Genomic DNA, 22,612 nt, shown 5'->3' on the forward strand with positions numbered 1-22,612 from the left:
GGGGATTCATCAAGCGGGGGCTGAGAAAAAGGGGGGTCCCAAAACACGTTTTCCCCATGCATTTTTTTTGAAATTTTGCGGAGAGGTAGTCCTCAGGTCAGAGATGTGCCTTTTGCAGGTCTGGTGTAAATCTGTTCAGTATTTCCTGAGAAAATAGCATTTAAATCAATATATATATCTATAGGCGCGCTCCGAGCGCATACCATAAGCTTACCGTACGCGCACGCTGCCGTGCGCGAGCGCGAATCTGATTGGTTGTTAGATCTTAGTAAACAATCGAATCGGTCGAAACCAGGAAGTGTCGGCCGCCATTTTGTCTCTCGCAGTCTGAGGGGGTGAAAAACAAAGGTGGATAACGTGAAAAGGGGAAAGGCTGGACAGTTCATGACCCCCTAGCCTTGGTCAGGGGGTCCCAGAAGGACCCCCAAGGGCAAAAATGTATTTTAATTTTTTTACTCACCACGGTGAAAAAACTTTAAATAAATAAATAAATACATAAATTAGCATTTAAAAAAACGTACAAATTCACTGAAAAAACCATAGGTTTCACACACGTTATAGTTAGGAATTAGCATTTAAAAAACCTTGCAAATTCACTTAAAAAACCATAGGTTTCACACATGTTATAGTTAGCTAGGCATTTCACTCGTGAAAAACCATTGAAATTTCCACGTTATAGTTAGTGCAGGCAACTATAACTCACGCGACCGCAATCCTCTGTTGATGCTAATACTGTATTTAGACACTTATTTACCCATGTCCATTAATTTTTAGCTATACATATATTACAAATATTTTTTTTTCAGAAAAACACATATGTCATCAGTGATGTAATATCTGACGTCATCAGCAGAGGATTGCGGTCGCGTGAGTTATAGTTGCCTGCACTAACTATAACGTGGAAATTTCAATGGTTTTTCACGAGTGAAATGCCCAGCTAACTATAACATGTGTGAAACCTATGGTTTTTTAAGTGAATATATATATATATATATATATATATATTATCTACTGGCGGTCGCCAGTAGATAGTTATAGTTAGGATCGTGTTTCCATAGGAAATCCGCAACATTCTATTTGGAATAACTTTGTCGCCGATTGATGAATCCTCGCGAAATTTTCAAAATAGGTGAGGCGCTCCGCTCCGCTCCTTCCCTGAAAGTCTCGGGGGGATTCGTCAAGCGGGAGCTGAGAAAAAGGGGGGGTCCCAAAACGCGTTTTTCCCATGCATTTTTCCATAGGACCTTTAGTCCAAGCTACAGCCCGAACGGCTGAACAGAATTACTTGAAATTTGGCAGAGAGGTAGTCCTCAGGTCAGGGATGTGCCTTTTGCAGGTCTGGCGTAAATCTGTTCAGTATTTCCTGAAAAAATAGCATTTAAAGGCATTTATATATTTATAGGCGCGCACCGTGCGCGTATGGTAAAAATTACAGTACGCGCACGCTGCCGTGCGCGAGCGCGATTCTGATTGGTTGTTAGATCTTAGTAAACATTCGAATCGGTCGAAACCAGGAAGTGTCGGCCGCCATTTTGTCTCTCGCAGTCTGAGGGGGTGAAAAACAAAGGTGGAGAATGTGAAAAGGGGGCAGGGTGGACAGTTCCTGACCCCCTAGCCTTTGTCAGGGGGTCCCAGAAGGACCCCCAAGGGCCAAAATTTCCTTTAATTTGTTTGCGAAAAATCGCGGAGTACGCGTAGTGTGCGCGTACGGTAGAAACGGAAAAATTCCGCGAACTGCGTAACGTGGGCGCGCGGTGCGCGAAGTTCACCGTGCGCGTACGGTAAGCCCACGGTGCAAAACCTTAAAAAAAAAAAATACATAACTTAGCATTTAAAGAACCGTACAAATTCACTGAAAAAACCATAGGTTTCACACACGTTATAGTTAGGAATTACCATTTAAAAACCTTGCAAATTCACTTAAAAAACCATAGGTTTCACACATGTTATAGTTAGCTGGACATTTCACTCGTGAAAAACCATTAAAATTCCCCCGTTATAGTTAGTGCAGGCAACTATAACTCACGCGACCGCAATCCTCTGCTGATGACGTCAGATATTACATCACTGATGACATATGTGTCTTTCTGGAAAAAAAATATTTGTAATATACGTATAGCTAAAAATTAATGGAAGAAGACATGGGTAATAAGTGTCTAAATACAGTGATGTAATATCTGACGTCATCAGCAGAGGATTGCGGTCGCGTGAGTTATAGTTGCCTGCACTAACTGGTTTTTCACGAGTGAAATGTCCAGCTAACTATAACATGTGTGAAACCTATGGTTTTTTTAAGTGAATATATATATATATATATAAATCCACCAATAGTCACAATTACTGCCGAACGTCTTACGGGTGGGTGCTTCCTGCTTTATTGTGACCTTCACGCAAATACTCTCTCACCAAACTTCCACAAGGGACACACGGAGCACACTCGGGTTCCATTAGCTTCAATTTTTTGCAGTTTAGGCAGACGCGTTTCAGTGATTACGCCTTTTTCAATGCCATTTTGTGAAGCAATTATCATATGCCTCACTTTTAAACATTTGCTGCCCCATCCCCATTGGACAACAGCATGTTGCAAGAGAAAACAGACTGCTCATTCTCTAGGTATAGTCCAATTCGATCTCCATCATGAAAATCTGTGTTTTTTTCTTTTCTTTATTGTTCTCATCTCAGTGATCATGTCTGCACACTCATTTATGCTGATTTTAGTAATTTTATTCTCTCTGTAGAAAAGAGACGTGCAGCACATAGTCCATTAATTTGTCAAACATTGTCTATTATATGATTGCACCCCATTATCCTGCCAAGTGCGGGCTAAATTGAAGCATTCATGTCCCTCGCCCTGCCGCAAAGTGACCACATTCACTACGCAGACCCATAGGAACTGGTTTAGTAACCAAATACCTGCATTTAGTAATGTCAATGGGGGTGCCTTCCAGTATAGTCCACGGTGGTTCTGGCAGTCTGAAAACATTAAGTCATACTTCATTCGGTCACCCTCGATTTTCGGGGAGTCCCCCCCGCTCCACTAGGGGGTATAATAGTTTATTAAGATTCTGAAGAAGTGCCGCCCGACGGTTGGGCCTGAATGGCATGAAACATGTTGACTATGCACCTATAGAGCTATCCTGGTACCTTGGGACCACAAGATAGAACCACTGTTTTTACCTAGTCTTGGATCCATATTGAATTTTTAAAATCTGGGTTCCGGTGCCTATTTTAAGCCACCTTCCACACATCACTATTTACTGCATATTGCCCACATGCACCCACCACATACGGCATCCTCAGATCAAAAGAACTCCACCAAAGAAGCCACCAGGCCCATCAGACATTGCAGCTCCGGTCTGACGAGGAGTGCCCTATGATGAAGCATGACACCCTAACAGGTGTGTGAGGGCACTATGATATGAAATTGAGATCTCCCAGTGACTTAATCCCCAGCCAGGTAGCACCCTCCAGTGCAAGGGCTCGATAGAGGAACGATCTCCTTCCTGTGTTGCACTATTCATTATTATTATTCATGCATTTAACTGTTGCATTTACCAAATGTGTTATTATTGCTTGTGTGTAAATATCTATATCTCTATATACATTTGAATGTTGTTAATTTGGCATCTGAGAAAGTCTTTCTGTTAGAGAGCATTGCATAATTAAAACCCCAAGCCTTATTCTAAAAAGAGTCTTTGCATTTTGTAAAATGAAACCACTTTCTAGGTGTTGTTGTGTTTTATGTCTCCTGTTTCTTCGTGTTTGGGCCATCGTGTGGGGTGGTATTTTTAGGGTGAGGCAAGACAATGTATGAATAAGTAAGTAGATGTGTGAGTATGTGTTTGACTTAGTATGTGTCTGTGTAAGTGGTTGCAATTGAAAATGAGTGGGTGAACAAGTGGGTGTATATGTGATTGTTCTGGTGTGTCAGTGGCTGTAAATGTTGAATGAGCAGGTGCATAACAGACAGTATGGATAAATGAACATTTATGTAAGTGGCTCTATGGGTGAGTCAGAGGGAATATGAGTGGCTGTATGGGTATGTGAATGGGTGTGTAAGTGGATATTTGGGGGACTGAGTAGCTGTATGAGTGGCTCTATGGTGAGTGAATGGCTGTGTAAGTGGCTGTATAGGTGAGTTAGTGTGAGAGAGATTATATGAGACAGTATGGGCGTGTGTCAGTAACTGTAGAAGTCTGTAAGTACATGTATTAGTATATGTATGAGTAAGTTAGTTGATGTGTGAGTAACTGTATGAGCGAGTCAGCGGCTGTGTGAGTGACTGGATAGGTGAGTGAATGAGTAGGTCAGTACATGTATGAATAAGTGAATCAGTGTGTGAGTGGCAGCATGGGTATTTCAGTGGGTGTGTAAGCGTCTGGATGTGTGCATAACTAGATGTCTGAGTGCCTGTATTGGTGACTGTGTAGGTGCATCAGTGGTCATATATGTGACTTACTGGTTTTGTTAGTGGTTGTATGGGTGAGTTGATGTGTGCGTGCTTCTATGGATCAGTGGGTAGGTGTGCAATTTTGTATTGGTCAGTGAAAGCATATATGAGTGGTTGTGTGGGATTGGGTGTATGAGATCTTGTATCAGGAATGTAAGTGGATGTCTGATTGGTTTTATGGATGATGTCATCAGTGAGGCCATCAGTGATGTCATTTGAGATGGCATAAGTGTTGTCATCAGTGAACATGTCATGAGTGATGTAATATGTGAGGTCATAAGCAGTGCATTGCAGGGGTGTAAGTTATAGTTAACTCAGCTAACTATAGCTACCGGATTTCACTGGTTTTGTACGAGTGTAATCTAAGCTTAACTATAACATCCCTGTAACCTTTGCTTTTTCAGTGAATTTCTAAGCTTTTTAAAATTCTATTTCCTAACTATAAGGTCCCGGTAACCTTTGTTTTTTTCAGTGAAGTTCTAAGTTTTTTTTCTGTTGTATACTAACGATAACGTCTCTGTAACCTTTATTTTTTTAAGTGAATTTCTAAGGTTTTTTTTAATGTATTTCTCAACTGTAACCACTAGCTTTTGACAGTGAGTGTGGGAGTGTGTGCACAAGTGTCTCAGTAGGTCCGTGAGTGGGAGTGAGTGTCTGAGTGGGTCTGTCAGTGGGTGTTTGAGTGCCTGAGGGGGTCTGTGAGTGGATGTGTGAGTCTCTAAGGGGGTCTGTGAGTGGGTGTGTGAGCGCCTAACTGGGTCTGTGAGTGTAGGAGTCTCTCAGTGAGTCTGTTACTGAGTGCATCAGTCTCTAAGTGGTTGTGTGAGTGGGTGAGTGAGTCTTTGAGTGGGTCTGTGAGTAGGTACATGAGCCTCTGAGTGGGCCTATGAGTGGGTTCATAAGTGTCTAGGTGGTCATTGTGTGGGTGCTTGACTCTATGGGTGGGTCTGTGAGTGAGTACATACATTTCTGAGTGGGTCTGTGAGTGACTGCATGAGTCTGTGATTGGGTGCATGAGCCTTAGTGGGTCTGTGAGTGGGTGTATGAGTCTCTGAGTGGGTCTGTGAGTGGTATAAAAGTATCTAAGTGGGCCAGTGAGTAAGTGAATGAGTATTTCATTAGGCCTGTGAGTGGGTGCCTGAGTCTCTGAGTGGGTTTTGAGTAAATGTAAATGTAAATGTATGTGTCTTGTAAAGCGCACTGCTGCCCTGAGGCGTCGTGGCGCTGTAGACCGCTGGGGAACCCGTCCTGGCTATCCCTGTGAGATGGTCCCTCCTGGGTATCTCCAAGTTGAAACCAGGCATCCCCGGCGAATGTGGGGGGCCATTGTGGAGATGAGGCAAGCTAATGCCCAGAGTTGCCGAGTGTGTTCCTGGTTAGAGTAGGTACCGAGGCGAGAATTATCGAGTCCGTTTTGACCCTGGTCCATGACCCTGCCGCGTCAGGAATTGAACCCTGGTCCCTGGCTGATTCTCTGCTTGCGGATCTGCCGCCTCTAACCAGTGAGCCACACCTCTCCAAGTGTGTGTGTGAGTGTCTCAATGCTCTCTGTTTTGCCCTCTCCTGCTCCGTTTTGCATTTTCTGCTTTTTCTGCCCTCTGTTCTGCATTCCCTGTTCATTTTTCTGCCCTTTGTTTTGCCCTCTTCCGCTCTGTTTTACCTTTGCTGCTTGTTTACTACCCTCTGTTCTGCCATTTTTCCTCATTTTCTGTCCTCTGTTTTGCCTTTTCTAACACTTTTTCTGCCTTATGTTGCATTTGGCATAAGCTCTGAGGAGGTGGTGGTCCCTGGAGGTATGGGGAACTATGAGGCCCCCCATATTCATTTTATTTGTAGCCCCAGGGAGGTGGTGGTCCCTGGGGCATAAAAATGCCTGTGAACGGGGACCACATGCACCCCCATCCTTCTACTTGACCTGAATGGAGCCCCCTGATCGTTGGGGCTCCTCAAGGGGTGGGGTCTTCCCTGTACCGCAGGAGCTGTGTTGCACCTTTGGTGTGAGTAGCTGAATAGTTGACGCAGGAGTTTAAGACATCACTCTCACTAAGAGAGAAAGAAAGGCTGAGATTCACCACACGTCTGCCTCTAGTAACACGTCACAACACAAATTGATGTGGTGGCCGGCTGGAATGGGCACATCTGTAATTTGTGCCCCTTCAAAGATGGCTGTTTATAAGGGCAAGGTAGAAATGCAGAGGGTGATTCTCCTTGATGAAAGTGTGACAATAGGAGTATCTCACTCCTTAACATGCAATAAGGCACAAGGTCTCCCTGAATTAGGTGAAATTACCATTGTTCTCATAAGGACAGGTAGGTCCTTACCATTGATTTATCACATTTATTACCTATAGTGATTCTAAGATAAGCCCTGATTAATGCCTGAGATCTAGCTATCCTAGCAGATGGCAGAAACATGTTGGCACCACAGGGGTATGTTCCTAAAAAGTCCCTCATGATAGTCCCACATGAGGTTGGGTACGCCCTGGTAGCACCATTTCACCAGGGTGGGATGAGGTGGCCTATGATGAAGCATGACACATTACGCAAGTGAGCACTCCTCATCCAATTCTGGGAATTGCCCAGTTTCTGAGTAGGGAAGTAGTGCAGGTAGACAAAGATATATAGGGGGGCATGAATCACTTATGTGCCTATCAAGCCAGCCACTGCATCAATTTGTGTTTTGACGTAGGAGTTTATGAGACACAGACATTGTGAGGAGCTTGGGGCACATGGACAGTATGCATGAGGAGAGTTGAGGTACAGACATAGCTGGCATATGGAGCTTAGAGCACATGTGCAGATGGCACAACAAGCTTGAGGCAGACAGATGATGTCAGGAGGTGTGGGCCCTTCAATACAGTTATAGGAATGTAAGACATGAAGAGAGTGTGAGCAGCTTGGGCCACATCGGCAGTCTGTATGAGGAGCTTTGAAGCACAGAGACAGGCAGTGTATGGAGCTCTGGGCACATGGCCTGATGACATGGGATGCTTGGCGTACAAGGAGAGATGACATGACAAGCTTTGGTCACACGGACAGTTTAAGGCACTGTGTAACATGAACAGAGTGTGGAGTTTGTGGCAGAAGGAAAGGCAGTGTGATGAACCTTGAGCACATACAGACTGTGGAGGTTTTACCAATTAAATACAGTGTGTATTGCCATAGAGTGAGGATTCCTGGGCACGGAAGCAGTGTGAGGACCTTAAGGCACAAAAGGAGTGTGAGGAATTTAAGGCACAGAGCAGTGTAAGGAGCTTAAGGCAGAGAGCAGTGTGAGGTGCTGAAGGTACAAAAGCAGTGTGAGGAACGTAATTCACAGAAGCAGTGTGAGGAGGTGAAGGTACAGAAGCAGTGAGGAACTTAAGTTACAGAAGCAGTGTGAGGAGGGCACGGAAGCAGTGTGAAGACCTTAAGGCACAGAAGGAGTGCGAGGAACTTAAGGCACACAGCAGTGTGAGGAGCTTAAGGCACAGAGCAGTGTGAGGTGTTGAAGGCACAGAAGCAGTGAGAGGAACTTAAAACACAGAAGGAGTGTGAGGAGGTTAAGGCACAGAAGCAGTGTGAAGGGGTTAAGGCACAAAAACAGTGTGAGGAACTTTTGTCACAGAAGCGTGAGGAACTAAAGGCGCAGAAGCAGTGTGAGTAGCTTAAGTCATAGTAGCAATGTGAGGAGTTTAAGGCACAGAAGCAGTGTGATGAGCTTAAGGCACAGAAGCAGCGGCATTGTGAAGAGCTTAAGTCACAGAATCAGTGCAAGGAGTTTAAGAAACAGAAGCAGTGTGAGGAACTTAAGGCACAGAAGCAGTGCAAGGAGCTTAAGACACAGTGCAGTGTGAGGCGCTTAAGGTACAGAAGCAGTGCAAGGAGCTTAAGGCACAGACGCAATGCGGGGAGCTTAAGGCACAGAAGCAGTGCGAGGAGCTTAAGGCACAGAAGCAGTGCGAGGAGCTTAAGGCACAGAAGGAGTGCGAAGAGCTTAAGGCACAGAAGGAGTGCGAGGAGCTTAAGGCACTGAAGCAGTGTGAGGAGGTGAAGGCAAAGAGGCCGTGTGAGGAGTTTAAGGCACAGAAGCAGTGTGAGGAACTTAAGTCACAGAAGCAGTGTGAGGAGGTTTAGATACAGAAGCAATGTGAGGAGGTTAAGACACAGAAGCAGTTTCGGGTGCTTAAGGCACAGAAGAAGCAGCTGTGTGGGTAGCTTAAGGCACAGACGTTGTGTGAGGACCTTAAGGCACAGAAGCAGTGTGAGGAGTTTAAGGCACTGAAGCAGTACGAGGAGCTTAAGGCACAGAAGCAGTGCGAGGAGCTTAAGGCACAGAAGCAGTGCGAAGAGCTTAAGGCCAAGAAGCAGTGTGAGGAGTTTAAGGCACAGAAGCAGTGCGAGGAGCTAAAGGCAAAGAAGCAGTGCGAGGAGCTTAAGGCAAAGAAGCAATGCGAGGAGTTTAAGGCACAGAAGCAGTGTGAGGAGCTTTAGGCACAGAAACAGTGTGAGGAGCTTTAGGTACAGAAGCAGCGCTTAAGGCACAGACGCAGTGTAAGGAGCTTTAGGCACAGAAGCAGCGCTTAAGGCACAGATGCAGTGTAAGGAGCTAAAGGCACAGAAGCAGTGCGAGGAGCTTAAGGCACAGAGCAGTGTGAGGAGCTTAAGGCACAGAAGCAGTGCAAGGAACGTAAGGCACAGAGCAGTGTGAGGAACTTAAGGCACAGAAGCAGTGTGAGGAGCTTTAGGCACTGAAGCAGCGCTTAAGGCACAGACGCAGTGTAAGAAGCTTTAGTCACAGAAGCAGCGCTTAAGGCACAGACGCAGTGTGAGGAGCTTAAGGCACAGAAGCAGTGCGAGGAGCTCAAGGCACAGAAGCAGTGTGATGAACTTAAGGCACAGAAGCAGTGTGAGGTGCTTAAGACACAGAAGCTGTGTGAGGAACTTAAGTCACACAAGCAGTTTGGAGGGGCTTAATGTGCAGAAGCAGTGTGAAGAGGTTAAGGCACAGAAGCAGCGTGAGAAACTTAAAGCATAGAAGCAGTGTGAGGAGCTTAAGGCACAGAAGCATTGCAAGGAACTTAAGGCACAGAAGCAGTGTGGGTAGCTTGAGGCACAGAAGCAGTGCTAGGAGCTTAAGGCACAGAAGCAGTGTGAAGAGCTTAAGGCACAGAAGCAGTGTGAAGAGCTTACGGCACAGAAGCAGTGTGAGGAGCTTAAGGCAGAGAAGCAATGCGAGGAGTTTAAGGCACAGAAGCAGTGCAAGGAACTTAAGGCACAGACGCAGTGCGAAGAGCTTAAGGCACAGAAGCAGTGTGAGGAGTTTAAGGCACAGAAGCAGTGTGAGGAGCTTAAGGCACTGAAGCAGTGCTTGGAGCTTTAGGCACAGAAGCAGTGTGAGGAGCTTAAGGCACAGAAGCAGTGCGAGGAGCTTAAGGCACATACGCAGTGCGAGGATCTTTAGGCACAGAAGCAGTACTTAAATCACAGACGCAGTTTGAGGAGCTTAAGGCACCGAAGCAGTGTAAGGAGCTTAAGGCACAGAAGCAGTGGCAGTGTGAGAAGCTTAAGGCACAGAAGCAGTGTGAGGAGGTTAAAGCACAGAAGCAGTGTGAGGAGCTTAAGGTTTAGATGCACTGTGAGGAGCTTATGACAGAAGCAGTGTGAGGAGCTTAGAAGCAGTGTGAGGAGCTTAAGACACAGAAGCAGTGTGAGGAGCTTAAGACACAGAAGCAGTGTGAGGAGCTTTAGGCACAGAAGCAGCGGCAGCGTGAGGAGCTTAAGGGACATGCACAGGCCGGTTAGGACTTGGGGACATTGAAGTAAGCCATGAGATAGCTGGAGCACATGGGCAGACAATATGGGGAGATCGGTGTACACGGACAGTCTAAGAAGCGTGAGGCACATAGGCGAATGGCTTGGGAAGTTTGAGGGACAGACTGTGAAGAGCTTGGGGAGCATCGACAGAGTGTAGGGTGCTTGGCGCACATGGAGAGGCAGTGACCAACACAGGATAGGTAATATGAGGAACTGAGCTTTGGAAAAATAGTGCGAGGGTGGGATGTTTGGGGCACAGGCACCGGCAGTTTGGGGGTATTTAGGGACATGGAAATGGTATGAGAAGTGCGAGGCACTTGAAGAGACAGTTTGAATAGATTGGGGTACAAAGACAATGTGAGGAGCTTGGTGTACATAGAGTGTAGCGTCAGAGATAATGGACAGGCAGTGAGAGGAGATTGCCACCCGGGGTGTAGGTTCGATTGGTGAAACAGGTGCAGTGGCACCGGAACTCAGAGGCATGGAGGTCCACCGAACCCTATTTATTGCTGTATTTTTTTATTCAACCAGCAGCCGGGGAGTATTTACTTCCATGCACTAGGACCCATGACACAATGACTACCCTACTGTGGGGCACACGTGCAAAGCAAGGGGTAAAAGTGAAGTTTGAGGATGTTGTGCTACGGTGAGCATATGCTGAGGCCGGGGTACATCGCGAGAGGGGTGGTCGGTGTCAGGAGCTTGCGCAGCCATGGAAGGGCTTCAGACACTGAGGGGCTTATTTATGAGCCCTTGCGTCACTTTTGCGCCGCTGGTGCGTCACTTTTTGTGACGCACCAACGGCGTAAAAAATTAGCCTTGTTGCACCATACTTACAAAGTGACGCACCTAGGTAGATGCGTCCGTTTGTAAACCCCTGCGCCAGGTATAATGTAGGCAGGGGGTACATTTTGATGCAAGAAAGGGTCGTAGAAGTGACGCAGTAAAATCTATAAGATTTCACTGCACCACTTCTAGGACGCAAATGCGTCAATATCTTACGCCTGCCTCATGGCATGCGTAAGACTGATGCAGGCACATTTCACATGGGACTTGCCCATGCCCATTGCTGGAGTTGCGTCACTTTTGTGACACACTCCAGCAATGCGTCATTTTTGCGCCTACAGATACGTCAGAAATACTGACGTATCTGTAACTCCTTGTGACATGATGCGCCATATTGTAAATATGGTGCATCATTGGTGTCGCAAGGAGGGCGCAATGAAAAGTGTTTTCTCGCAGCGATGCATCACTTTTCATAAATGAGGCCCCGAGTGTCCCAATTTAGCTGCTTTCATTGCCAAGGCGCATGTGCTTAGAGGGAATTTAGCTCCATGTAGCCGCTATATTAAATGTAAATTGTCACTTGCTTTATGATGTAAAGCGCGGTGACACATCTGGGTCAAAGCATCGTACACAGGAGAACTGAATCAATAGAAAAGAGGGCGGGAGTTCAGACACGTGATAACATCTCCGTGGGGACCTCGTAGCCCGAGCCCCGCCAGAGCTTGCACAGGCCTCCGAAAACCGAATCTGGATAAAGTCTTCGCCTTATATGTCCAGGATTGATGGCGCGTCATAAATCTTCACACGAAAACATTTTTGATTCCAAGTCAAAAATGTACTTTCTTTCAAATGCCTAAAATAATGGTGTCTGTTTCATTTCCAGACTTTTCCCTGCTTTGGGCTCTGAATGGAGAGCGGGGGTGAGGGGCCGGAGGACAAGAGACCCGGACAAGGGCGGCCAAAGGCCACCGACCATATATGAGAATCGGGCGGCTGGCTCGGCTCTTGGATTCCGTGCACGAGGGGAGCCCCGAAAATCTTTGGTATGTACATCATAGACCAATAATCACGTAAAAAAATGATAGTGTGTTCAAAATTTAAAAAAGTGTGTTTCTTTAGCACGAAGAAGCTTTGATATTAATACGTCACATTGTAGCTCGGCACTGAGAATCACTTTATCAACATTGATACTTTTGAAACATTGATGTTAAATGAGCTAAGAGGCAAGACACATGTCACGTGACGCCTGTCCCAGATTACAGAGTAACACTCCATACTTTACAGTTCTGTTTGACTCTTTGCGCGACTTTGGCAGTTTTTATTTAGCGGGAACTCGACCCGCAGGTGCTGGAGCACTTCACGTAAGCCCCGTTGCATGTCCTTGTTTATAGAGATGAGGAAATGAAGGGATTTGCCCAGAATAACATGATGTTGACCGATCGGACGATTCCCCGGGTCCAAAGTCGAGGGCTCTGGCCCTGAAGCAGATCCCAGGTACCGGGAGAGAAGCAGGCAGAAGCCTCGTGAAAGCTCGGCTCGGTGTGGGCTCGTGGTCCCATCAGTTCAGAGCCAGACTTCAGGTCGAGCTTTCAGTGGCTTGCCCACCTCTACGATCTATAACCAGGCCCGGCTCCAGGATCTCAACCAGGGAGGGCCCTGAAAACACCTGGGAGCGCCAGACATATTGCTAGATGAATTACAAACTTGGGCTGCACACCAGCATCTTCTGCCATTCTTGAACTATGCGTCCTTGATGGCAGAGCACGCAAAATGTCAGCGCTGCCGATGGTTGCAAATATTTTAATGCTGGAAATCTACTGTATGCTTGCTTCATGAACTTTGAAACAACATTTGTTGGAGTTGATAGGAGCTTATTGAGAAATAATTGTAATAACACGGGAATCGTAAACTGTTACGAGGTATCTGTCAGCTACACAGTGGAACCCCAGTTCAAATAAAGCTCAGCGGCGCCTCTGCTTTACTCTCTAGGATCCATATTTGTAGATGGAGGGGGCAAGGTTCTGTGTTGTGCTGACCCTTCTCTTTTCAGCCTCTATGCAGCACACTTAGGGGCTGCTTTGGCCAAATCATACATCTTGATCCCCAAAGCAGGAGAGGGACTTGACACCAATATCACAGCTGACAGTCATATTGAAACTAATCAGTGTGGGCCTACAGCATCAATCAAGTGTCCTTCAGACGACAGCGACAACAAGACAGCAGTAAAAACAACAAATGGGTTAGTATTTGGCAAAAAGGGTTTGAACCCAGGGCGGTGGTGCATGAATCCTACAGGATCCTTGGTTTGGTTGAATGAAACAGGCAGCCATCATCATCGCCGAGCACCGCGGCACCTGGAAGCGGCTCTTAAATGTGTGCCGCGCGCATTCTTTGCTCACCCTGCAGGCCCAACAGCAGAGCCAGTCCTAGATGCAGCCAGGGTTATCCAACAGCAAAGCCAGTCCTAGATGCAGCTAGGGTTATCCAACAGCAAAGCCAATCCTCGATGCAGCTAGGGTTATCCAACAGCAGAGCCAGTCCTAGATGCAGCCAGGGTTATCCAACAGCAAAGCGAGTCCTAGATGCAGCTAGGGTTATCCAACAGCAGAGCCAGTCCTAGATGCAGATAGGGTTATCCAACAGCAAAGCCAGTCCTAGATGCAGCTAGGGTTATCCAACAGCAGAGCCAGTCCTAGATGCAGCTAGGGTTATCCAACAGCAGAGCCAGTCCTAGATGCAGCTAGGGTTACCCAACAGCAGAGCCAGTCCTAGATGCAGCCAGGGTTATCCAACAGCAAAGCCAGTCCTAGATGCAGCTAGGGTTATCCAACAGCAGAGCCAGTCCTAGATGCAGCCAGGGTTATCCAACAGCAGAGCCAGTCCTAGATGCAGCTAGGGTTATCCAACAGCAGAGCCAGTCCTAGATGCAGATAGGGTTATCCAACAGCAAAGCCAGTCCTAGATGCAGCTAGGGTTATCCAACAGCAGAGCCAGTCCTAGATGCAGCTAGGGTTATCCAACAGCAGAGCCAGTCCTAGATGCAGCTACGGTTACCCAACAGCAGAGCCAGTCCTAGATGCAGCCAGGGTTATCCAACAGCAAAGCCAGTCCTAGATGCAGCCAGGGTTATCCAACAGCAGAGCCAGTCCTAGATGCAGCTAGGGTTATCCAACAGCAGATCAGTCCTAGATGCAGCTAGGGTTATCCAACAGCAGAGCCAGTCCTAGATGCAGCTAGGGTTATCCGACAGCAGAGCCAGTCCTAGATGCAGCTAGGGTTATCCGACAGCAGAGCCAGTCCTAGATGCAGCCAGGGTTATCCAACAGCAGAGCCAGTCCTAGATGCAGCTAGGGTTATCCAACAGCAGAGCGAGTCCTAGATGCAGCTAGGGTTATCCAACAGCAGAGCCAGTCCTAGATGCAGCTAGGGTTATCCAACAGCAGAGCCAGTCCTAGATGCAGCTAGGGTTATCCAACAGCAGAGCCAGTCCTAGATGCAGCTAGGGTTATCCAACAGCAGAGCCAGTCCTAGATGCAGCCAGGGTTATCCAACAGCAGAGCCAGTCCTAGATGCAGCCAGGGTTATCCAACAGCAGAGCCAGTCCTAGATGCAGCCAGGGTTATATTTCTGTGGCCTGTGCAGCTAAAGGCAGGACCAGGGACACTCTCAAAGAGGTTGGGCACTGAGCCATACAGCTTGCTCTGATTATTCAGGTTAGGTCACCCCCCCCCCCCCACCCCCTCATAAGAATGGTCTCATCAAGTCCAGCCAAGCACCCCTGGGGATGGAGCTTGCTTTTTCTTGATTTGGCACCAAAGCAACAATTCAAAGGGTCACATTAAAACCTCAGCTTTAGTGGGAGTTGCTTAGCTCGAGGGCTTCCCCCACAGTCCCAGGGTTTACATTCATACTTGCATACTGACATCAATAGAGAAGCAGGAGGTATGGCAAATTAGACTGGCAGGTGGTGTATTTAAAATGATACTGACAAAACATCCCAATGACAAATCTTACTGAGTGGAGCTAGCTAGTTACTGAAAGAAAAGATGCTGGGCTGGGGCTGGGCACCTACTCCTGCAGGCAGCTCCAGAGATATCGGTGAGACCTGCTTCCTATCTCTTGTTTTTAGAATTCAAGTTTTGGGATTTTCTCATAGGAGGAACAATGCCAAGGGTGCATAATCCCACACCTAGCAGGTTGCTGTAGATTCGACAATAACATCAAACAGTTTCCAATTCATGTCATATATTGTTTCCTCAAGCTTCAAAATCAATGAAGAAAGTATTTCAAATTTCCCTTCACAAGACTAGGCATACAATACTGTGCTTTTGTAGTAATTCCTTGATTAGGTGGGCAAGCCCCTCAACTCCCAAGTGGTTTGTGAAATGTACCAGTGCCATATTCAAAAGGATTGAGTCGCGGAATGTTGCTTTTTAGTCTGCACTGGAGATGACCCATGGCTGAAGGTTCATTCTAGCTCCTTTGGTGAGGCCAGGGACTGTCAAACTTTTAACTGTAAATATTTATTGTTTAGAACATATATATTTAGTGCTCGCAATCCAGTATGTATTTATTTGAATGAGTTTGAACCATTTATTCTTCCTGTTTACCTTGTTTTAATGTTATTATTGGGTAAACAGTGCTGCCTCTGTGCCCAATTGAGCACATTCCTTCTTCTCAGACTTGTCGGTCTTGCCTTTCTTCTTGTGTATCTCTGCGGAAACCAGTAAAGACAAGCTACCAGGTCTTGACGGACGAGGTGGGAGAACGATCTGCTGCTGGAGGTCGCTCTTCGGATGCGGGGGACTGTGGCGAGGGCGAGGTCGGCGGAGCGGAGTTGGCGGGTGGGGGTGTAGAAGCTGAGTCGTCCGCTGAGGTACGCTGGTCCGGTGTTGTGGAGTGCCTTGTGTGCGTGGGTGAGTAGCTTGAAGGTTATCCTCTTGTTGACGGAGAGCCAGTGCAGGTCTCTCAGGTGGGGTGTGATGTGGCTGCGGTGAGGGATTTCGAGGATCAGGAGTGCAGAGGCATTCTGGATGCGTTGAAGCCGTTTCAGGAGTTTGGCCGAGGCTCCAGCGTAGAGGGCGTTTCTGTAGTCCAACCTGCTACTGACGAGGGCCTGGGTGACCGTTCTTCTCGTTCCGGTGGGGATCCACTTGTAGATCTTGCAGAGCATGTGGAGGATGTTGAAGCAGGAGGAAGAGACGGCGTTGACCTGCTTTTATTCCCTCGTGGAGGTTGGTTTTGGCGGTGTGGGGGTCCTTGGTGAGGGAGAGGATCAGCTGGGTGTCATCGGCATAAGAGATGATGTTGAGGTCGTGCCGTCGGGCGACGTGGGCGAGCGGTGCCATGTAGATGTTAAACAGCATTGGTCTGAGGGATGAGTCCTGGGGTACGCCACAGATGATCTTGGTGGCTTTGGAGCGGAAGGGGGGGAGGCGGACGTTCTGTGTTCTGCCGGAGAGGAAGGAGGTGGTCCATTCCAGGCCCTTCTCTTGGATTCCGTTGTCGTGGAAGTGTGTTCGTAGTGTGCGGTGGCAGACCGTGTCGAAGGTGGCTGACAGGTCCAGGAGGATGAGGGTCGCAGTTTCTCCGTTGTCTAGCAGGGTCCTGATGTCATCGTTGGCGGCGATGAGGGCAGTTCGGTGCTGTGGTTGCTGCGGAACCCGGACTGGGACGGGCCCAGGATGCAGTTCTCCTCAAGGTAGCGGGTCAGTTGTTTGTTGACGGTCTTCTCGATGAATTTCGCCGGTAACGGGACCAGGGAGATGGGCCGGAAGTTCTTGAGGTCCTTGGGGTCTGCCTTGGGTTTCTTGAGTAAGGCGTTGATCTCGGCGTGCTTCCAGCTCTCCAGGAAGGTTGCTGTTTCGAAGGAAATGTTGATAGCTTTCCTGGAGATAGGGTGCGATGGCGGGGCTGGCTTTGTTGAAGATGTGGTGTGGCATGGGTCTGACAGAGATCCGGAGTGGATGGTGTTCATGATCTTGATGGTGTCGTCGTCATTGATGTTGGTCCAGGAGAGCAGGCGGTTGGTGCGGGTGGTGGTCATGGGGGCGGAGGTCTTAGTGGTTGTCCGGGTGGTCGTGGTGTTGAAGCTGTCGTGGATGTCTGCGATCTTGCGGTGGAAGAAGGTGGCCAGCGAGTTGCACAGGTCTTGCAACGGTGGGATGTCGTTGGTGTTGGAGCTGGGGTTGGAGAGTTCTTTCACGATGTTGAAGAACTCTTTGCTGCTGTTGTGTGCGTTGTTGTCTAGGCGGTCTTTGAAGGATGCCCTTTTGGCGGATCTGATGAGGTGGTGGTGTCTGCGGGTGGCGTTCTTGTGGGCTGCGTAGCTGTCTGGTGTTCGTTCTCGGAGTCAGTTCTCCAGCTTTCGGCAGGTTTGCTTGGAGGCCTGTAGGTCTTCAGTGAACCAGCTGGCTTTCTTTCTTGCTGGTGTGACTGTTGGAGGGTTTCTTGAACGAGGCGAGGGTGTTTGCGCAGTCGTCGATCCACTATCTGAGGTTGCGGACGTTAGCTGGTCTTCGGTGACTTTGCTCCAGCAGCGGCGAGGCATCTGTTGGGTGCGGTGGTGTGTGGTGGGTTTCCAGGAGGTGAAGTGGATGCAGCGATGGTCGGTCCAGTGGAGTTCGGTGGAGTAGTTGAAGGAGATGTGGGGGCTTGCGGAGAAGATGGGATCAAGCGTGTGACCGGCGGAGTGGGTGGGTGTTGTGACGAGTTGGCTGAGTCCGAGGTTGGTGAGGTTGTCGATCAGGGTGGTGGAGTTGGTGTCGTTGTTGTTCTCTAGGTGAAAATTCAGGTCCCCGAGGAGGATGTAGTCCGTGGAGGCGAGGGCGTGTGTGCTGACGAAGTCGGCGATGGAGTCGCTGAACTGTTATCGGGGTCCAGGAGGTCTGTAGATGAGGTTTCCTCTGAGGGTGGTGTTGGAGTCGGTGTGGATCTGGAAGTGCAGGTGTTTGGCTGTGCCGAGGGTGTCGTTGGTGTTAGTCGAGACTTTGAGGGTGTTCCTGTGGACGATGGCGATTCCTCCTCCTACTCCTTTGCGGGTGATCTTGTAGCCTTCCGGGATGGCTAGGGCGATGTCAGGTGCCGAGGAGAGGTTCAGCCAGGTCTCCGTCAGGAAGGTGACGCCCGGGGAGGTTGAGTCGAGTAGGTCCCAGAGTTCAACGGCGTGTTTGCGGGCGTAGCGGGTGTTGAGAAGAATGCATCTGAGGTAGTTGGAGTCTTTCCTGGTCGGTGGGTTGGCGGGCCAGATGCTGGTGAAGCTGCAGTTCCGGCAGGAGAAGAGTCCTTGGGTGCGCTTTGGGGCGGCCAGGCAGCAGGTGCGTGATCGTCCGGCGTTGAGTGCATGGAGGGAGCTGTAATCATAGTGGAGGCGGGGGTCGTGGCGTTCTCGGGGGCCAGGGGTTCTCGCGCTGGGCGTGGTCCAGGCGCGGACGGGCGCAGACGGGCTCGCCTTTGGCGTGCCACCGGCGCGGCCGCCAGATAAGGGGAGGAGGGAGGGAGGAGCAGCTGGGAGGCAGGAGCGGGCGGCGAATGGGCGAGCTAGGGGGCGGGGCCACAGGGGAGCAGTGGTGGGAACTGGGTACAGAAGGCCAAAAGGGGAAACGGAGAGAATGTCTAAATTACAAAAGTAAAAATAGGCAATGAAAATACTGTTTTAACAGAAGCAGAAAAACACAGTTGGCAGGGCAACAATGACAGGCGCAGGCAAGCGGAAGGGCAGGGGGAGCGGCACTAGCGGGGCGACAGAGGCACGGACGCACAGGTGGTGCTGTACGGTGTGGGGAGCGGCCTAACCTGCAAGCAGGGTCGAGGGTCGCTCCTTTCACCGCTGCGCGGCCGCCATATAAGGGGAGGTGGGAGGGAGGAGCAGCTGGGAGGCGGGAGCGGGGTGGCGAATGGGCGAGCGGGGGGCGGGGCCACAAGGGAGCAGGAGCGGGAACTGGGTACAGAAGGCAAAAAGGGGAAACGGAGAGAATAGCTCAATTACAAAAGTAAAAAGAGGCAAGGAAAATACAGTTTTAACAGAAGCAGAAAAACACAGTTGGCAGGGCAACAATGACAGGCGCAGGCAAGCAGAAGGGCAGGGGGGAGCGGTGAACTTACGGAGCGGCAGCAGCGGGGCGACAGAGGCACGGATGCACAGGTGGTGCTGTGTGGCATGGGGAGCGGCCTAACCTGCCGCAGAGTATTACTTAATGTGAGGGGTGGGGAGACGATCCATATGGTTGCAGATAATTACCATCTTTTGTGTGATGTAGCCCAGAATTTTGTTCTTGCTGCTTTGCTGGCTTTAGAAGTCTATGCACTCTACCCCTGCTTACCAATAGTAAAGTGCATGTGCCCCCCCAAACATGGTTAAAGTGGCTTATTCCTAAGGTGTAGAAATTGAGTGCCCGGAACTGGAAGTTAATTGCCAAGTATGGACTGCAGACCATTGTACAATCCACTACTATATGCAGGCAATAGCTTAGTGTCCTTGCAGAATCTCCCTAAGGGAAGACTTTGCTGTCATTGTTTCTAAAAAAAAAGGGGCAACCCTTCCAATTGGTTGTTTACAGACTAATGTCTTGCCAGGTAAAATCTGCCCCTCACTGACACTGAGTGCCCCATCCTTGTGAGCACCCACAGAAAGCACTAAAATTGTTGCAGCATAAAAGTGTTCTCCCCTTAGCTCTAATGCAATTTAGACGCAAAGCACAGAGGACATACTACAGGCACACATCAAACATTTTTGAAAAACAATAATGTACCATGGCTGCCAAGGTTTCCGTATGTACATGTTTGACAATTGTATGTTTGCAGTGTTCATATGTGTGACATTTATATACCTCAAGCATGGCACTTTGAGTGGACTACATAGTGAGTAGTTGAGCAAAAAAACTACTGAGATGTCCAGTGACTTTTTTCGTCAAATTTTGGTATCATAGCCAGAGGCGAGCTCGTCTGCGCCCGTCTGCGCTAGTCGCGCTAGTCCAGAGCCAAGAGCCAGGACCCCTCGTTGTTTACAATCAGTTACGTTAAAGGCTCCTAGCCTACACTATAGCTATACGCGCGACCAACTATTAAATATTAAGCCTGTTCCTTGCAAGCTGTTTATTCATTCGCATTGCTTATTTGATGGCCCATTTTCATGTTTGGCCTGCAGATTTCAGAGTATTGTATACTTTTGTCCTTCTTCGATCTCTCTAGAACAGTTTCATTTAAGTAAAACTTCTGATGCACTTAATAACATCCTTATTGACTCGGACCAATCTTCATCACACAACACTAAATGGAATTGTTTCCTGGCCAATGTTCGGTCTCTCCCTAAGTATAGTTCTTTTTTCTTAATCAAAATACCAAATTTCTAAGTACCAAAATACAACAGAAAAACGGTTCATAAATGGCAAATTGCAGTCAGAGTTTATCTTGCTCATTGGTAACTGTTCTGGTGTAAACCCACCAACTTGAGACCCGGTGTTGAAGACTCTGCTAGCTACTGAATGTACCATGAACCCCTCCTTCCTTCTCTCATCTCATGATGATTGGGGACCCCAGTAATGCACACTGTCTGCTAACAAACCACAGGAGGGAATACTGCAATACCCTAACAGGGGTGCGGGGTGGCAGCATTCTCTCCATGTCATGGGTCCTGGGTACATATTCGGATGTTACTCTTAAAACTCCAGACAGAACAGAGCAACAGACGTCCGCTGGATAGGGATGTGCACCACCCCGATAGGTCCTCTGCTGTCGGCTCCTGTGTCTGTTGATGGGGCCGGTATACGTTACAACTTCAAAGAGGGTGGGGTGGGTGTTCTGTCCTCTCTGCGAGGCTTTGCTTGCATTACTGCCACTTCTCAACTCTCTATCCCGGTGCTGGTACCTGGTCTAGAATCAGGCTGAGGCCCGGAATAGGAGGGCCTGTAAGAAAAAAGATTTAAGCACAGGGGAGAGAGAGACAAAGGGGGGTGCGGAAGAGGAATGGGGAGAGAATAAGGAAAAAGAAGAAAGAGCGAAGGGAGGATAGAAAATACAGTGCTTGAGAGAGGGCAGACAGCCAACCAGATAGTGAGGGGGACAAACATAAAGAGGTAAAGGGTGGTGCCCGATAGAGTGAGACTGGAGTGGTGCAGAAAGGTTACCCTGGATCCTAATGTACAGAAGGAGAAAGGATTCCTCCTCTGCCTCTTGAATAGTAAACGACAGCAGCAGTGTGGGTGCGGTGTCTCCTTCACACCTCTGGGATCTGGTTCCCCTGCCCCTGTGGAATTCGTGCCTTATTTTTCCTTGAGACACTAAACCACCTCCAGGAGGGGCATAAACGGACTGCAGACAATGAGGGCTGTCACAGCTTTACCCAGCCTGAGAAGAGTTACTGACACGACCGCATTGCACCTGAGAAATAAAACTAAGGAGGCAGAGCAGGCATCGGCTCCACCAGGACATGCACAGTCAGAAAGGACCCGCCACCGGGGCTTGCAGTGATGAGTAACGCATATGCGTGGCACTCGGCAGGGCAGACAATGTCCACTCTTTGGGTTCTGGCTCGCCCTTAGAAGGGCCAGTGGGCTCCCTTGGGTGTGCCTGTCCCACCTGGTCCACCCTCGAGAAACGACTTGTCTATAACGTTCAAAATATGCATAAAAAAGAATTATATATCTCTGGGGCCAAAAACTGGAAGGTCTCTCTGTGCCTAACAAAGAGCTGCTGTTATTTCCAAACTCAATGGACTCGTTTTTATCAAAAATACAAAACGGCATTTCTGGATTCAAACCAGAGACCTGGAGGTAGGCTACACACAGACCTATTGCCGCCACTAATCCCAGACACCAACATTAGTCACAGGGCCCAGTGCGCAACGTCGCCCAATCGACTCAACTGGGTCCGGGTGAGTTTTGAAATATGCTCGCGAAAATCGCAAATTGTACCTAATGTGAAACCTTGCATTGCAAACCCTTACTTCATGGTGTGCATGTGGGTGACTGGTTCATGTAGGAAATGTCCTGTTGAGACTGAGACCTTTTCTACTAGATGCAGTCTCCAGTTCCTGCCTGTAACTCGTGTGTCTTTTTTAGACGGGCAATCATTTGCTTCAAACCTTCACACACAATGATGGCATCATGCTGCACTGCCCCTGATAGTGGCACTTGAAGAAGTTGTTGCCAGCCATGGAATCTCCTGTGCAGTGGGTTCAAGGATCCTCACCTACTTTCGAAGTGAAAACTATGGGGCAGATTTACAATGCCCTTGCGCCACTTTTACGCCACCGTTGCATCACTTTTGTGATGCAGCGGCGGCGTAAACCCTGCGCCATGTTGCGCCCCATTTACATCGTGACTCATCTATGGAGATGCGTCACGGTGTAAAGCCCTGTGCCACATGAAACCTGCGTCAGGTTTCATGTGGGCGTTTCTACTCAGGGGGGGTGTTCCGCCGCAGGAACGCCCCTGAAAAGTGACTCCGTGAAATCTATAAGATTTCACTGAGTCACTTTCCCAACGCTGATGCGTTAAAACCCTGCGCCTGCTTGAAGCTGGCGTAAGGCTTGACGCACCATGTTAGGGATAGGGTAGGTTGGAACAGTGCTGGAGTTGCGTC

General features: G+C 48.6%; 1 long non-coding RNA gene across 1 annotated transcript in view; it reads left to right on the forward strand.

Moving 5' to 3' along the window:
- Positions 1-22,612, forward strand: part of LOC146859711 (uncharacterized) — a 135,348-nt gene that overhangs the window by 59,292 nt on the left and 53,444 nt on the right. Inside the window, exon 3 of the long non-coding RNA XR_014979045.1 lies at positions 11,916-12,075. This is a non-coding gene — a long non-coding RNA (uncharacterized LOC146859711). The remainder of the gene's footprint in view (positions 1-11,915; positions 12,076-22,612) is intronic.

The sequence above is a fragment of the Triturus cristatus genome, chromosome 3_1 (genome assembly GCF_964204655.1).
Source record: "Triturus cristatus chromosome 3_1, aTriCri1.1, whole genome shotgun sequence".
Classification (NCBI taxonomy): Eukaryota; Metazoa; Chordata; class Amphibia; order Caudata; family Salamandridae; genus Triturus; species Triturus cristatus.